Consider the following 18,458-nt stretch of genomic DNA (forward strand, 5'->3'; position numbering starts at 1 on the left):
CTGCTTGGTGGGCCTTGGTTTCCAGTGTGGGATGTGGGCTCAGAAAACCAAAGGTACCTCTGTGCATGCTTCTGCAGCCAGCACAGTGAACAATAACTGTTGGTCACGTACGAGCTGTGGCCTGCTCTGATCTGAACCCACAAGTTACCAGTAAGAACATGTTTTACCCCATTGCTATTCCTTTGGTTCCCCACTTGCTGCCACAGCTTGGGAAACTGTGCTGCTTGTTCCTGTCTGCTGCCACACATGACTGCTGCGTGCTGTTCCTGGCTCACAGCGGTCACGTAACAGCTGCTTTCGTGTCGTATCAGGCTCTTCTGCAAACGAAGGGTAGAGCCTTCACTCTGCCAGGCACCTCTGCCCTGCTTCAGACATCAGGGAGAGGTGGGGGTGCTCCCTGCACCAAGACCAGCGCAGCTGCAGAAGCAGGTGATCGCGCCCAGGCCCTGTCGAGCAGCAGAGCCCAGCACACCCCCACCCCTGGTAGGGCTTGTCACAGTCCCAGGGCCTCGCAAGGCTTCTGCTGGTTGCACTGGTTCCCCACTTCCACGCTGCTGAGAAGTTCTCAGCCGACAGCTGTGACCAAAGGGCAGATGATTTGACAAGAAGCCTAGACATATCCAGTTCCTGCTTTAGAGCTTTGACTTCTCTTTTTTGTTACTGTTAACATTTTTTTCTTTCTTTTTTGTTTCAGGGAGGGCCTGACACTGATGCAGGACAAGAACATATCTGAGTACATGTCTAAATCAGAGCCTCTGCTGGGAGAAACTGCAATACTTCAGTCTCCAGCTGAAGCATTAGAGCTGCAATCTGTGTAAGGCAGATGGATCTAAGGACATGCCCCTGCCAGCTTTGCCCCACGTTCTCACTGAGGTTTTGCATCATTGTTAGTGGCCAGTGCTGCAAGTTTCTTCAAAAAGTTCTGAGTGGTTAGGAGGTTTATTTCCATTAAGAAATTTCTACTATTTGCTGTTTGCGATTCACAAAGTCATCAAAATGTTTCTTTTGATTACAGGAAACTTCAATGAGAAGCAGTTTCAACATACAGATTTTTGAAACAAAAAGTTTCTCATGCTTCAAAAGGTTGAAAGACGATGTAACTGTCACTGCAGAGCTCTCATCACCAGCAAGGCTACTTCAAGGAATAGCATGTCTGCTTGTTGGCAGCTTCTCCAACTTCTAGTGTTCTGGAAAAAAAAAAAAAAACCAACAACAAATGCAACAACTCTACTACACATAGTTAACTGTGTTTGCTATTAAAATAGTTTAAAATAAGTAGCAAAATGCTTTGCTCTACCTTCCCCACACTCTTTTCTGATGATATGAGACGCAGATCTGTTTCTTTCTTAGCTACTGATATCGTAAGTCAAGGATATCAAAAATGATGAAGCCAGGTGTTTGTGTGGCCTGCACAGAAGCTTCTGTGGCGATGAGTGTCTTTTGGTAGCAAGTGGAAAGGAGCTGTAGCTGGAAATGTGCTTTGAGCACTGTATGGAAATCATCCCACTGGTTACACTGACAGCACATGCTTAAGAAATACCAAAGGTATTTCAGGTATTTCAGGTATTTCAAGGGTATTGGTATCCAGCGAGTATGTCGTACAACTATTGTATTTGCATGTTTATGGTTTCCATGGATGAATGGAAGTTGTTTTTCTATTAAGAGATGTTTGTATTTACAAAGTACTTTACTCCACCGAACTCAGCTTTTTGTCCCCTGCTAGAACGGGTGACTCAAGTGACTAACAGCTTCCATAGCAGCATGAGATTAGGAATGAAGGAGAAGCCTGACTCAAAGTGTCCGCAGCCTGCCTTTGAGGACTCCCCAGACGCAGGAAATGGCATGGTTTCTCATACCTTTGGGACAGACACACAGGACTCCTGCATCCTTTGAAAATAATGCATGTCTGAAACACATGCTGTTGCACATTGAATCTGTAGCCTGGCTGGTTGCAACTGACTTCTCTGGGCTAATGTTTTCTTTCCAACCTAGCTCAGAGAGGTCTGTCCTGGAGGGTGTAATGATAACAAACCATTTCCACCTGGAGTCCTCTGGGCATGTGAAATCTGGCGTATTAGCCATACCCATTGACAAGAGGGAAGATTCTTCACTCCAGGGTAAAGCACAAGGGGGATTTAGGTATCACCATGCCTGCTTGTATCTCTGACACACATACGTCATCAGCATTCACAAAACTCTCCACACTTCTCTGTGATTCTGGTACCCGGAGTAGTTGCGATGCCTAGTGCTGCTGGTAGGGGCCATAATCAGACTGGCCACTCTGGGCCAGACTTGCCCTCTCCTCAGTGATGGGAGGGACCCCAGCACCGGCAATTCAGGGTAGTGTATGAGCTGAAGTTTGCATCATCTGGCAGAGTATAACCATCAGCATAGCTGTGACAAGAAAGCTAGAGAGCAGTAGCCTGTCCCCAGATCTCTCTAACAGCCATGTTCCTGCTGCTGGCATAGATGTACCACAGTCTCTGAAGAGCAAGGAAAGGCTTGCTGCCTTGCTCTAGACTACATGCTGGCTGGGTTTGTAAGCTATGTGCTTTCTAGGCACTGTGTGAACCCTGCATGCTCAGGAAGGAGGAGGCGGTAGCAGGATGGGGTGGTTTCCATATATTTGAGCTTGAGGTATTCATATAATGTTGGAGATATCCAGGTTTAAACCTTCTTCTTGTCTCTGAGAAAGGCCCCCCCCCACCCCTGGAGAGAGCACAAAGCTGTAAGCCATGGGTGTCCTTTGCAAAAAGATCAAAGGACCAAAGCAAAGGATCAAAGATGACCAGGGTGCTCTGCCCTTTCCACTAGTGGGTGAGAAGAGCAAGGGAAAGGGGTGCTCCCCTCTGTGGAGATCTTCTGGGTTTTCTAGGGGAAAAGACTGAGCTGGTTACCTGGGTCACTGCCGGAAGAGCGATGGGAGAGCATTCAGGGCTGGGAACACACGAGCGGAGCTGGGCTCTGGCCAGCAGCTGGGAAACAGCCTCCCTCAGGCAGTGCAAGCCTAGTTCTTTCCTACTGGGTAGCTTAGGCAGCTCCAGGTACTTCACTGGCTACTGTGAAAACCTTTTTTAGATATCTAATGCTCCTTGGTGCTGGATGGATAAGCCTGTGTGGCTAACTCACTGGCTTGCAATTTTTATTTATTTTTTTTATAAAGCCACTGTCTCTTGGTGTGATGTTGTATGAGCATTCAACTCCTCTTTGACAAAGGCATTGTATATATTTTCTTTCTCCAGAGAACTGCCCTTAGATGTTAATAACATATTTCTTTCTCCCCATTGTTTTGCAACTTTTAGTATTATTTTTTTCCAGCTAAACAGTCTCAAAGAAGTCATATCATGTATTTCTTTGCTGTCGAAAGCAAAGTAATTTTTCTGAAATTTTATTGTTGCACAGCAGTTACTTGACAGACATGTTTTCCCATTGCTTCTTCCACAATGCTTGCTTTGTTTTCTTGTTTTAATGAGTTATATTCATCTATGCCTGCTTCTGTCTTGACAAGTTGTTTTCCTATTGCTGCTCCAGCTCTTAATGTTCCTCTAACATCTGATCAAACAGCTCAGCTGGCAGTAGATGTGAATCCACCACAGCAGATCTCTTTCTTAGATGTGTACAATACAAAATAACAGTTTCTTATAATCCATGCTGGTTTTGAGCTGCCTTGGAATCACTTTATAAGAAGATATTTTTGCTCTTTTTTTTTTTTTTTTTTTTTTTTTTAATGCAGGACACAGCCTTCATAGAAAACTGCCTGAACTTGTTATAGAACTAACTTTTATTAAGGGCTGGCTTTATACGTGGCTTTATGAGTTCTAGTTCAAAATCCCTTGTGATTAACCATCATATTTTTGAGGTCAGATCATTCAAAACCCGGTTCTGTATGGTCTGAAAGTGATACAAACAGCTGCATCTGCCTAAGCTATGAATAGATTGGAGTATGGAGTGAGAAAAAAAGGCCTCATCAAGTATAATGAGGATGATGGTTAATAGGAAGCTGATATGAAATGTAGTGGTTCACATATCTCGTGCACATTACACAGCTGTCTCTTACCTGTGCTAACCATGATGGGAGGCAATGACACCATGCGCCAGCAGAAGATGGCACAAGATGGCATTTATATAATGCCGTTACCTCTTCACTGGTTTGAGTTTTGAGTGATCTCTGGGTGTTTTTTGATTTCCCTGCTATGCTGATGTTCCTGGTTGTTGTATAATACCTAACTAAAAGCACTGATGATCTGGCACTGTGTCTGAAAGTCATCCATGGGTCTCCTTTCCTCAGCCTCAATCTCCTGAAAAAACACAGTCATTTCTTTAAAAGAAATCAGACAAAGATGTTGAGCAGCAGGATGAATGAAGTCCAGCATCCCAAGAATTCGTGTTTTACAGGCCTTAGCTCTGCCCTTCCCCAGGTTCACCTTCAGCTCTTTCCCATGTATCTTGTATAGGAAATTTGCAGAACATCCTGTGGCTGATGCAGCGCTGCACGTGCGCTGACAAATCAGCCAAGATGTGCACACACAGCCAGATGGCTGCTGCCTCCTCAAACAGAGAAGATGCTGAGTTGGGCCTGTCTTTCACTCAGCAGGAGATACTAAATTGGGCTTCTCTCCTCTATTCAGCTGCCAATTTTCAATGAACTTGTAAGGACTTAGCATCTCCGAGACATTCATACTTTCAAACTGGGTTGAAGTTGGCTGTTGTGCTGAAATTGGAGTGGGGAGATGGACAGGCAGATGGCATAGTTGTACAGGGGTTTGATCCGCTAGAAAGAAGGAAGGTTAAAAAGGAAGAACAATTTAGAGTGTTGAATGTGTTGAAAGACTGAAATGTGTATAATAGCTACACAGAAGCAATCTGGCAAAATGATGTTTTATAGATAGCTGAAGAATGAGGAATCATGTTTTAAAGCATGTCTTAAGATTGCCAAAAATAAACACTATTACTAAGCCACTACAATTTCTCCCTTCCCTTTTCCCTGTGGTAAGTTTAGTTTTGGGTCGATTTTTTTCCTTTTGACCCACTTTTCCCCTTGCTGTTCTTCTGTAGTAACATGAGATTGGACTTCTGAAAAACCTACAGCCAAGTTCATACCAGCGCACAAGTGTCTCTGAGGGAAAGGAACATAAGTCGAAGTGGAGTTTGTCTCCTAGAAAGCAATGACACTTAACAGGAGACAGAAGACAGTGGAAAACCAGTTCAGCTGGGTCTGCAGTGCTGTACTTTAGATCAACGCAAATGATAATTCTTTGCCTACAAGCAGAGGAACGTCAAAATGACTTATGGAAGAAGTATCGTCTTGGTACTGCAAAAATGGGAGCAAAAAGGAACAGATTTTTTTTCAATGTTGATGCCTATGTTTGGAAAAGTAGTTAAAGTAAGAAAGGATCCTAAAATAGAGTGATTTGAAGAGGAGGAATATTTGCAGAAAGTAAACCTCCCCCTGTTATGAGAAGACTAATAAGGCATAATTATTTTTTATTACAGAAGTTTGGCCAAGATCTGACCTGATTATGGCCTAGAAGGTTAAAATAATGGAACAAAGATTTCTGACTGCAAGTGACTCTACAAAATAAAAGGCAGAATTAACTTTAATATTGCGGAGCTGACTGTGAAGAAGTTTAGAGTTGAAATAACAGGAAACATTCCTGAGTACACAGCTTAGCAAAAACATCATCATGCTTCTGTTTATTTGGAAGTCTTGAAATTAAGCCTGAATGTCTTTCTTAAATAAGTATCGAAGCTCAGACAGACTTAAACAAAAATAGGCTTAAATAGATTTAAGGTCCTGAAGTTTTTGAACTCAAGGACTGAGTCAAGCTGTATCAAGCAGAAGTGGCCCGGCGAGATGACGAGGTGCAGAGGGAAAGCTAGCAGCCAAGCGAAGGGATCCTACTTGCTTCATCTGCTCAGGCGAGGGGAGACGAACGGGCCGGCGCATCTCGGCACCCGAACACGTGGTGCTGGGCACAGCGCCCGGTGTCTCTCCTCCTGGCCTGCCCTTTCTCCTGTCTCAACAGCCTCTGGCTCCAGGGCTGACAGGGAACTGCCGGTGGTGACTTCGGAGGTGGCAGCCCCAATGCCGAATGTTGCTCCTGCTGCACTCACTTGGTGTTGTCCCAGGGGTTCTTCTCGAAGTCCGAGGAGGCTCTGGCGTGGGAGCCGGGCTTTGCCGGGACTTAAAGAGTTGGGCAGAAAGGGCAGAGTGGGAAGGGTGGCCGGTCTCTAACACTTGCGTTGGCTTTTGTTAACCAACGCTGTTCTTGGAAGGGGCAGGCAAGGTGCTGGCGGCGGGCAGTTGCGTGCGGGAGGCACCGGTCAGCCCGGCGCCGGGACTCTCCTCTGCTCTACACGGAGGCGCTTGCAGATGCTTCACCATTTCTAAAGCAAAGAAATTGATATTCATTTTCAAAAGGAAAAGACACTAGAATTTGTTCCTGGTGGAACCTTAAAGGCAAGAAAACGTCTATAACACTAGAGGAAAATGTTATAGCTGTTCTGTACGGCGTTTACCGGGTATGTATGCAGTTCATGCCCTCCATGACTGAGAAAAGCACACTTTGTTTCTCACTTCAGGTTCAAATTCCTAAATTCAAATTTGTAATAAGCCACCATCTGGCTGCCTTTTAGTGCCCTAAATGAAATAAGGATGATGATAGTGTGAACTGTGTGTTCGCAGAACAGGTGTCCATATCGTAGAAAATCACCAGGATAATTGGTAAAGAGGCCAGAGTCTCTGGGGGATATGCAGTCTCAGTAACCTTTCCATAATAAATGGAGTTAATTTAATTTAGGCCATTAAGCTGCAGAGGGCTTCTGTCTAATTATTTTTATTTATTTTTTTTTTTTTTTGCAAATAAAAAGGTCTTGAGAGTCCCCAAAGTATTGCCGTATTTCTAACACGGAGCCTCACCTGATGGGTGCTGTGTGCCTGTCCTGAATTTCTTACTCTACAAGGGAAATAAATGTACTTGTCAGATAAAAAGAGGCAAAATACAAATAAAGACAAGCTGGTATCTTTTTAAAAACCACAATTTTTAATTGCGATAGTCAAACTGTTAGGGTGAAAATAACACAAACTAATCAGTAAGTGAAACAATAACAGTGGAAGGACACTGGTAGGTTGTAGCCTAAAGGTAAAAGAGGATAAGCTTTTCCCAGAATAAAAATGTGCAGTATTTTAGTAAGCATGAAATGTCAGCAAAATAAATAAAATCAGCTTTTGAGAAAATCTTGTAGCATGAAAATCCCAGATTGACAACAAAAATTACTTTTAGCAAGAACAGATTTGTAGTGGGTTTTTCTACTTGTTTCTCTGAGTGAAATTTAAAATAGATTCAATAATTCAGTAGTTTTCTGCCATTTAGAGTAGTAGCTGTTAGTTCTTTCCCCACAGAAACCCGTTTGCAGCTCAATTAGAAAGAGAAGGGACTCAAATGGGATGTTTCTCAACACACTGGAACACCTGGATTACACTAGTAACGGCAAGAACTGTGTATTTTAATGTACCTATTCAAAGCAGACTATTTTATACATCTGTGGCTTATAGCAGATGATCTTGAGTTCATTAACACCCTGAAAATATTTTGAATATGACCTTTAGCTTTCAAATGCTGGGGGCAGACTCGATTCCCTCCCTCAACACCACAGTGACTAACTTGTGGTTACTTCTGCCCGAGATCGCTCAGTTGCGAAGCCCTCCCTTTTCTTTACCCGGAGATCGACGATGGTCACCTGCTTCACAGGAATACACGAACTTCTATCACATTCATATTTACCTACGCTGTTTTTAAACAGAAAGGAAGTTTCCTATTCTATCCATTAAGGGAGCTGAGGATTCAAGCCATCAAGCATGCAGGAGTGGAAAGGGAGCAATTCAAATTTAGTTTATACATGAACTCCTCACATACTAGTTGGCAAGCATAGTTCATACCATGTTCTTAGTTCATACTACAGTTCCCAGCTATTCTGACAAGTTTTGCATTGCGTGCAAAGTGTGTCGATCCACGGATCCTCTGCAAGCACTTGTTCTAAACTGGAGGAAGTAGATAATATGATGTAGTTAAACACGGAGATGAAGATTTTAGAAATCCTGACTTCTAATCCTAACTGGCACTGATTTACTCCATATCTTTGGGTGAAGAGCTCTAGTGAGAGGACCATTTCCACACACCCCCAGGGCCCACAGTTCCTGCTGTGGAAACTCTGTGGGAGTTTTATTCCTTCTGGCAATCAGGCCTAAAAATGCAAATATCAAAAAGCAATGATTAAACATGCTTTTTTTTTTTTGGCCCCAAATTTTGCTAATGCTAAGCAATAATAGTTTTCCTCTTTACAGAACTGCCACAAAACTTTATAAAATGTTAAAAAAATGTTAAAATACTAGAATTCTTTGTTTTAAATGATGTAACGGTATTGAGCCAGATGTCGCCATGGGGAACTGGGACATGATGGAGAAAGGATGGCTGCTAGGAGAGGAACACACGAGCGGGAACGAAACCTGCTCTCAAGGCAAAGCGGCAGGCTGGGGTGCGAAGGCTGCAGGCTCCGCGGCCCCGCGTCCGCAGAGCCGTCCTGCCCGCCCCGTGCCCACCTGCACGCGCCCAGCGCCCACCGCCTCCAGCGGGACCCTCCCTCGGCAGGGCCCTCCGCACCACCGCAGCCGCCCGGCTTCTGCTCCCCGCAGGGACGTTTTCCTCACCGCAGCGCTTGACGCAGGTGCACAGGCAGTTTGCTGTTCGGACTTCACTGTGTTACCGGAGAATACTTGCATACAGGGTTAACCCCCTTCTTGGGCATTTTAAATTCTGTTAGAACAAGAATAATGAAATACCAGTCGCAGCCGGAGAGGAAAGGTACGTGTCCTGTCCGTCCTTCCAGCAACTCTCTGCAGTGCTTCCTTCCTTGCAATAAACCTACTCGCTGCTCACAGACAAAACCACGCTCTAGGCTCAGGGTGTTTCTTTTCAATTTATTTGTGGAAGGCACTATTTTATTTCATGCACTGCCAAGCATTTTGTATGATTGTCACAGACACTTTCAAGACCAAAAAAAAAAAAAAAAAAAGCAATGTGTGTTGGTGTGAATAACATTTGCGCAACCTAGTCTGCAATGCATTTAGCATGCACAGTGACTAATGTTCATGCTTTTTTTTTTCTTAGTAACTCCGTTGTGTCAACATTTCCTGGTTGCAATAGTCATGGGTTTCTCTTTCACCGAAACATGCCGAGTTGCACCGTGTGACCTCTTGCTGCGCAGCCTGGCAGTATGAGGTTACACACTGCTCTAATTCACAGCTGAAATCTGCTGTTGCTAATTCCTTTCATTCACCACCCCAACGGTCTTTTGTTTTCCTTTTTGCTTCGTAGGCAGCTCTCCTTCTTTTTTTTATTTTTGCGTGGTCTGATGTATGGTTAAAGAATGAAAGGGAAATGCAGAGGGGAAAAAAAAGGAGAGAGGAAAGACCAGGAAAAGAGCATTGCCCAACTGCTTAAATAACAAGGCACTTTCAAAGTATACAAGAAGGACGGTAGTACTTCACTATTAATTTTAAAATTTATTTATTTCTGTAGGAACCTTGCTGGCTGACGTGAATGAGGCAATGGCTAAAGAAGACTGTTTGCTTCCCATTCCTGTTTTTTAAACTTGCACCCCTTGCTGGGTTCTGGTACAACACAGATGATTGATCGTTAAAAGTATTTGATACAACTGTGTTTGAAGAGTTGAAGAGCAAAATTTGGACAAGCAATAATCATGCAACCAATGTTTATAAGAATGATTCATTCCACATATGCAGTCTGGTCCTAAAGAAATGAGGACCAAAACTCCTATTGACTTCATTGGAAATGGGATCAAGCTGCTATTGATGGCATTTGTTCTCTCTTCCCATCCAGGAAAAATGAGTTTTACATTTTATTCCAAAGTCTTCCAAAGAACTTGTCAGCACTTTTTTTTTCCTTGTTTTTCCAAAGACAAGTTCCATTTTCCTGTGCAGGCTGCCAGGAGAGCCATGTCTGCGGGCTCTCACATCACACTCCTGCACTTACAAGTTCCATCGTCCCGGTGGAAAGTGCTGGTGGTGAGAGATGGTCTTGCACATCACTTGTGTCATTTTGAGAAGGGAGACTGAGAAGCTGGCTTTGGCCCAGTGTTGTCAGGAGTCTGTGCAGACAGCTGAACTGTGGATCCTCTGGAGGAGACGTAGGGGCCTCAGTATCATCTGTAGCTGCCAGCTATTTTTATCCAAAAATATGAAGATCACCATTATAGAAATCATTAAGGAATGGACTAGACTTAGTGGTTACATCTATACTGGTAAACTGTACATGATAGAGGTCTTTTCTGACACTGAGGAGAACCCATTTCTGTCTCTCAGCCCCTCTCACCCTCCCAGACAGATTGGCCACAACCGGACTGCTTGTCCGGAAAAGGTCCCTAGGAAATAACCACATCCAGGAAATGCTGGGAGTAGGTTACTTGATTTGGGCCGAAACCTTGCTGAGAATAGACAGCACAGGTGACCAAGTGCCAGTGCTCAGGAACATCCCGCGACACTATTTCATTCGTCAGTGCTGGCCTAGCTAGCACGACCTGTACACTTTCCCTTGTCCCCCAGTAAAACAATAACCCTCGATACAGAGCTGGTAAAACACAGGACCACTTCAGATATCTTCTCCAGCAATGCCCGAGTATCTTGCTTAAGTACGTACACTCCAAAACACTTAAGCCTCTGTGGAAAAAGACATTTTTCCTTGTGCATTAGGAGATTGCCTTGGAAGAGATTACAACATGAAAAGATCAGTGCCTTGTGGCTAAAAGCTGTATGTTCCCTTGCTCCATTACTGCCATGTCACAGGAAACAATAGCCCCATCCTCTGCAGCTGCACGCAGTCCCCAGGGAAATTTCCTCATACAAAATCAGCCTGGGATTCTGTTTACTGTCAAAAAAGAGAAATGACTTTGCCCCCATTAGCAAAAGACACTGGCAAAATTCTTAAACTGAGTGCATATGATAGAGGAGGAGACTACTTAATCTCAGTGGCATATATAGTTTATTATAGCTTACTTCAACATGTTTTGACAGCCAGTCTTTCAAAAATATTGTTCCCATATACTGTTTAGCTGCCCTTTAGAAGATACTAAACTAAATGTTTATTTCTCACATTGAATTCTTCTGCAAGACAGGATGGGAATGTCCTTTGCACTTTTTTGTCTTTGTGAAGTAAGGCTAATCGTCTAGGTGGGCTTTAAAGGACATTCAGGGTGAAGGAAATAGATAAACAAGTGATCAGAGCAATTTTCATGACCTGAGGATCAAGGAAGACAGAAGTGACTTATGCCCTTCTGCTGATGGCAAGTACAATGTCTAAGGAAACCAAGTCATGTGAAACTATTTATTTTGTGGCAGAAAAAGGAGAAACAGCTGACTCACTGAAAATAAACAGGAATTTGAGATTATGACCACAGACGTTCATCATCTAATACAAATTGCTGAATAAGTGTGACAATATTCCTTCGCTAGCAAACAGGAACTGCTTACTTATCTAATGGCTTTGCTCTGATATATTTTTAAAGAAAATATCATAATGTTAGGTGTTAGATGATGTCCTAACAAAACAAAGGCCTGATCCTACCATCTGCCACACATCGCAAACACTGCTGAGGCTGTCCAGACTAAATCTGGCTGCTTAGCAAGGTGCTCATCAGCCTACAAGGCAGAGCTTTAAATACTTTTCCCTGGGTAGTTTTGCTCTAGTAGAAGAAAACAGAGATGGTCTGAGGTCCTGAAGGGAAGGAGAAAGGTTGATCTTGTAGCTGCACAAAACTGAACTTAATGACCAAGTACATCTGTAGTATGGTCTAACAGTTCTGGTGATAGAAATGAGGACCTACATATAAGAATGAAGAACACTCATGCACTTCCTTGAGAATTCAGATTGCTTCACTTCAGTAGAAAGATCCTGATTTATGTACATGCAGTTCCTGAGCCCGTACTGACCTATTCTGTCCATAACTAGGTCAGAAGTTTAAAAGTACAACTTAAATATTTGGAACTAATACTACAAATGATTTTAGAAGACACAGCCTGGCACAGAGGTTTCAACGATTTAAAATTATTTAATGGCACTAGCTAAATTATTCATTGTGAATAATTCATCTGGCCAATGTGGGAGTTACTGTGCAAATAAATTATTCATGATTATTTAAAAATAAAATTATTATTCACCCTACTTTCACTTTTAGCAAGGCTCAGAATTTGTCCCTGGATGTTTGCTATGTCAAAGGGTATAAAAAAGATCTTTTACACTACATTGGCTGCATAAATTAATTTTTTTCCTTGTTCTATTTATTACATTTTGCAGTGGTGTGAACAGAAATAACCATGAGCACCAAAGTGAAAGAAAGAAGTGAGAGAGCAGGAGAGTGCCTTGTCCAGACATTCGGTCATGAATGTTTGCACTGTTTTATGCGTTAACAGCTAAAACTTAGGGAAGGAATCAATGTCTGTACGCAGTTGCCTATATTGAGCAACCTTTAACAAACCGCAGCGTGCTCCTTCCTGCTGCTCTGCGGCTGCTTTAGTACTGGACTGATTGGGAAGCCAGTTCCTCAGCCCCTTTTACGAAGCACAGGGGCTGTTTTGGAGAAAGACCGGCACTTCTTAAGTGACCACATCATTCCAGCTGAGGCGACACAACCCGACCCTCTTTAGTGTCCTGGCTTGCAGAGCTCCCCAGGCTTTTCCAGGCACTCAGTGCACGTAGAGGGAATGTAAGCCTGCTGGATTGCTTTTATGTTGCTGCTTGTGAATCTCACAGAAATAGTTCACCAGTCAGGAGTTAAAAACAGTAAACAGGGAAACGGTATTGAAAAATACGTTAAAGCAAATATTAGTCATTTCATCCACAGGATACAGTGTCTGAATTGTTTAAAGTAAGGAAGAAAGCTCTTGCCACGACATTTATTGCCTGTCACCAATAATGCTAAGGTGTTAATCCAGGAAGGCTTAAACTTTTGTATACTGAATGATACTGGAACTGGAAAGTTATTTATCTTCCCTGAGATTCAAAAAACAACCAACCTGTAATGATGATCCTTCTAGAACACCACTGCAAACCATATCCTGGATCACTATGTTTAGACATCAGATCATGATCTATGTATCAAAAGGAAAAGTATTTTCAGCTTCTGCTGGGCAGTCCCAAATCCTAGATGCATCTGTGCTCTCCTGGGACCGTCTTCGTTACAGGCCAATAATCCGATTAATCCATTATCTGCACTTAGCCTTTATCAAGACAAAGTGACATATTGATTTTCAAGCATTAGACAAATTGACAAAACAGAGAGTGCTATTTGAACATACGTATGTCTAGATTAACTGGAATACCAAAGATTCATGAGGCCTTTCTAAGTCCAGACCTGTTTCTGAATAAATAGCTCATTCATAGAGAACTGCATGATGCATGGCACAGACATAGAATATTTTACAAAATTCTCACTTAAGTGAGAGTTATAAGATATTTGGGGGTGTAGTTCCCACAGATAAGACAAAAATATCTGTCCATTTCTTCGATGTTAGCACTGATCTATTAACATGCCTGGTTCTATACTGAGTGTGCATATGATCACGTACCTATAAAGAGTGCAATAATTCCAGAAGACCATTGCAAAAGCAACTTAAGAATGCAGAAATGTAAGAAGCACCATTTGGGTGTGCACAGGTGCATCTACTCCATTCTTCTGTCTCCACCAGTGGCCGGTATTGGATGCCTACAGAAATGTAAAGCAATAGAGCAAGCATATCCATATTCTCCTAGTATACACCAATTTGTGGATTTTCAGAGGCAAAGGAGTGTTTTTGTATTTAATAGCCCTTGGTGGATTTTTCTTTCATTATTTCATTTAGTCATAGCTTAAACGTATATTTTTGCATGCATAAGATCTTATGGTGAGCAGCTCTGCAACTTAACTGTGCTTTGTCCAGGTGCTGGAGAAAAAGAACAGTTAAATCCTATCCAGCTGTCTCCATGGTACTTATGAGTTTATCAGTCTCTACCATATCTCTTCTGGTGTATCCCTTTCCAGTCTTATATAGCTCTTCCATAATTTTCGGTCATTTAAGTCTGTTTGGGATCTTGTTTATTAGATAGCACTATATTTGTCTACATGTATGCTGAATCCTTCAAAGCAGGTAGTCCTGGCCATGGCAAGAGAATGGAGACTTCATGATTTACAAAACCCGTAATTTTGAGCCTGTTCTCTCTTGAGGAGTCCTTGTAGAAGAAACTATGCTTGTTGATAAAGATGCCCTGCAGGCTAATCCCACTTGCCTGACTTCCTTCACAAAACAAACCCAAAATGCAGGATCTGTAGAGGATGCCATGCTCTATTGCTAAGCTGTTATTAAAATTGGCAGAAACTTGCACCCCTGTCCTTTTTCAGCTAGCTTGAATATTAAGCTCAGCTTCAATGACACCATTGTTCAGTGCAGGATCATTGCCAGCAATAAACTCAGACCAAGAATGGTAACTGAAATATTTATTCACAAGCACAATTTTGGGTTACACATGGTCTCTCTCTGCACATGCATTTTCCAGTTGCTGTACTGAGTGAAATGACTTCACTTTCCTACTTGGTGTTTCTGTTTCGGTCGCTTGGCTCTTACTCACGCTCCTGCAGCCAGAGTGCCAAGGGGCAAAGACCAACTCCAGATCTGGGAGACAGATGCACACTTGTCAGACTGATCAATGAGCGAGGTGGAGGACAGGGCAACTGTCTTGTACTGTTGCTTATAAAACTGTGATTTATTATATCACCTTCCAAAGATAAATGAGGTCTCGAGTCAAAGTGAATCTTCTAATTGGCTTAGGCAGCTTCCCAGGCCAAGCAGAGACAACAGTAATCTGAAGGTCACTCTGGTTCATATTGCACATTAACACAAGCATCTTCCTGGTTTTTGCTCTGTTTATGGCCCTGTGTACCTAGCGTGTTATTCTTTATGTAGTAAGATAAACATTTTTATCTACTTCTGGCACCAAACAACCCAGATAAAGAGCCCTCCTGCTGCAGTGATGCTGTCCTATGGTGGCTCTTGGGCCATAACAGCTCCCCCAAGCAGTTCCAGTTTGCCACCACCCACTCAGGTGCAATCAAATACCAGGGGCCAAGGCTCCCTCAGCAATGGGAGGGACCCAGAAAATTAAACACTTGAATTCTGCCTTTAAACCATTCATTAAAGCAATACCTGTGTGGTGGTGGGACCGGGGGTGCTGGCAGGCTGGAGCTGCCTGGGCCGGCCTGAGCTGGAGCTAGTAGTCATGGTCCCTGCCAGCAGTGCTACCTGCAAACCTCTCCAGGACAGCCCTCCCTCTCTGCATGCACTGCCTGCCGGTGCCTCTGGCTCTGCGGCTTTCAGCCATGTGGGAAACGGGACGCAACTTGCAGGGTCAGGGTGGTTGGCCACCCGGGCAGCAATAGCAGGCTCTCGTACTGTCTCTAATTGCTTTGCAAACACTGCAGACCTGTCTTACAAAGAAATCCGTGCTGGCAAACCTTTACGATCTTCTTGTTCCAGGAAAGTAGAGGTACCTGCATGCCATTGGCTTTGGGAGCAGGGATACAGCTGTGGGAACCTGTGGGAGATGAAGGTGGACAGTGCTTGTCCCTGTAACAAAACTGAGGCAGAGAACTTAAGGGCAGGTCATTCCTGGAGACCAGACCACCATTCTTGACAATTCATCCAGAGGTTTCCCATCCAGAATGCTAATAAAAAAGGTGACACATTGCAATACCCTACACAAGCTGTTTTATTGTCTTCTTAAAATACATTTCTTTTGGTTGTATTGAACTCCTTGTGAGCTGCGTAAGATTGGCTGAATAGTACATCAGCCTTTAAGAAGCTTCAGACTTGTTCATATCATTCACAAGATCTCTGCAGCAAAATTTCTGTAAAGAGGAGACTTGGCAGACATATCAAACACATTTTATAAGTATTTATCCCAATTGTATAACTGTGTGTTCAGATCAAAGCTTTGAGGAAAGGCAATGAATGACTTTATAAAAGCACAGGATAACACCTGAGAAGGGTTTATTTCATAGTGCTGTGTTTGAAAACATACCAGTTCTTCTTCACTCTGGCTGGCTGGTATGAAGACATACCATATAGATTAAAATACTACAGAAGGTTCAGCTTGAACCAATAAAGAGCAGAAAATTGAACACCTGAACTCTGCCTTTAAACCATTCATTAAAACAGTATCTGTCAACAGTACTTGCCCTGCTCGATGCAGCGCATGGGGAAGCCAGCTCTGGAGTATGACATTTTAGACGTACTGAAAGGAGGAATGATCTGTGGCAGGGGGACATGCTCCGGACATTTTAACAACATAGCTGAGCTCTTATCTTGAGCAATCATTTCACAGGTTGCCTTTTGTGTCTGGTCAGAACTGATCTGAGTCTAAAGGTGATGGATTTGATGGTGGTTATAGCAGAATAGATTCATTCCCTTTGGAGATTGGGTTCAAGCCACAAAGAACTGGAAAGCAAAAAGACATCCACTTTCACTCCTTGAGACTATCCTGCACTCAAGGGTTTCCTGAGATAGAGTTAAACCATCAGGTGCTGAAATTTTCCATTTGTAACCCCAATTACAGACGAGCGATTCTCCGTCATCGAAAATCCATGAATACTGGATGGCACTTGAAATCCTATCTACTTCATGACCTGTCTCCTGAGAGATCTAGTTCCTTAAATCAGCCAGTCCTTTTATTTCAGTCTTTTTCAAGAATCTTTTCTACAGACCTTTACATTTTTAAGAAGGACGTTAGACTCCTTAGAAATTTCATACATATGTAGATGGACATATAACTTACATGTACTTGTTTAGCTCAGTCATCATTTTAGGACTCCTTAAAATCACATATGCTCCCACATGCACATGCACAGTCGAGGACCCCCAGACCACCGATTGAAAACCATTTCTTTTTTAATGTAAGATAAAGAGCACCCCTGTGTCTCTCGCAATGTGCAGCCGTAAACAGTGGGTTAAGGATGATCCTTCTTCCCAGGCTTGCCTTGCCTTGGATTGTTGACTGCTGAATCCTAAGGATATCTGAATACCATTTTAGTTTACTCTCCTTTACAAAAGAAGCTAAGAGTCCTGCCAGCATCAGGGGTGGTCTAAAGCTCCTTTGGGTGTAATACCATGTCACCAGACCTAGCGAGATCCAACTGCATTTTAGGTATTTATACACAGGCCACTGTAAAGCATATAGTAGCTGCAAATAAAAGAAAAAAAAAAAAAAAACAACCTCCCCAAAGCTTGCTAAATTCAAATTGCAGTGGAAAATACTCCCTTCGTACTCCCACGTGTGGAGAGAGTTACTGTTTCAGTTTATTTTGCTTACATATTTATGCTTACTTCCTGCATTTAGCTATTTTCATGTAGTTACAAGGCACAGGGACTGTAAGGGATTGGAAAGCACAACAGAAACCTGCAGTTTCTCATCAATTTTTATAGATAGTAATATGCTTTGGACTGGTCTTCTTTTACAATCTTGATAAAACTTTATATTCCTCCTATTTCAGAAAGGTTATCCTTCCCCAAAATGCAATACAGTTTACAGGAAGATACACACACTGCTGTAGTTTACAGGTATTGAATCCTGTTGGATTTGGTTGAAATAAAAAGTACACTGTTGCTTGTTATGCAAAATGCACCACGTGTTTTCTCAGTTACAGTACCAGCATATGCAGGAGGAAGATTAGCCATAAGAGTATGGCTAATACTCCAATAAACAAATTTGCACACTTTAGTTCAAACATAGAGAGTAAGCCTGCATAGCAATTACTATAAAATCTGTGGGATTTAACAGAAAGTTTTGTCCTTTTGTAGAGCCAAGGAACAAAAAGGTGAGAGATGATATTAGGTCAACCAAAGCATTCCTAGTGGGAATGATTTCCCATTCTAGGAATTTGTGGTAACTAGTGGCAAATGTTGTGGTTGTCATAATGAGATGAGGGCACTGTACGTGAGGTTGGAACTGCTTTGGTTTCTAGACGTCTTTGATGAATCACACTCACATCACAGTGTCCAAATTGTCATTAGAATTTTCTAGGGAGACAACAGGCTCCCTACCCATGGAGGAAAGCAAGGAAGACATAGGAATATATAGGAAATTGATAGAGAAAGCAAGAAAGAGGAAGGGAAAGGCAGCTAAAATAAGCAAAGGGGTGATCAGGGAGGAAATAATACAAAGCAGTGAATAGATAATGCTTCAAGAGAAAACAGGAAGAATAATACCAGGGGAGAAAAATGGCAGGAAAAATGTTAAGCTCCAAAAAGCAGTGGAAAAAGGTCACTGTGGAGAAATTTATGAATGTCTGTAAACAAATGCACACAAACATGAAACCTGGAGATAGCGGTGGAAGTACATTATGGCTGATGTCTGTCA

The sequence above is a fragment of the Rhea pennata genome, chromosome Z, assembly GCF_028389875.1.
Source record: "Rhea pennata isolate bPtePen1 chromosome Z, bPtePen1.pri, whole genome shotgun sequence".
NCBI classification, from domain to species: Eukaryota; Metazoa; Chordata; class Aves; order Rheiformes; family Rheidae; genus Rhea; species Rhea pennata.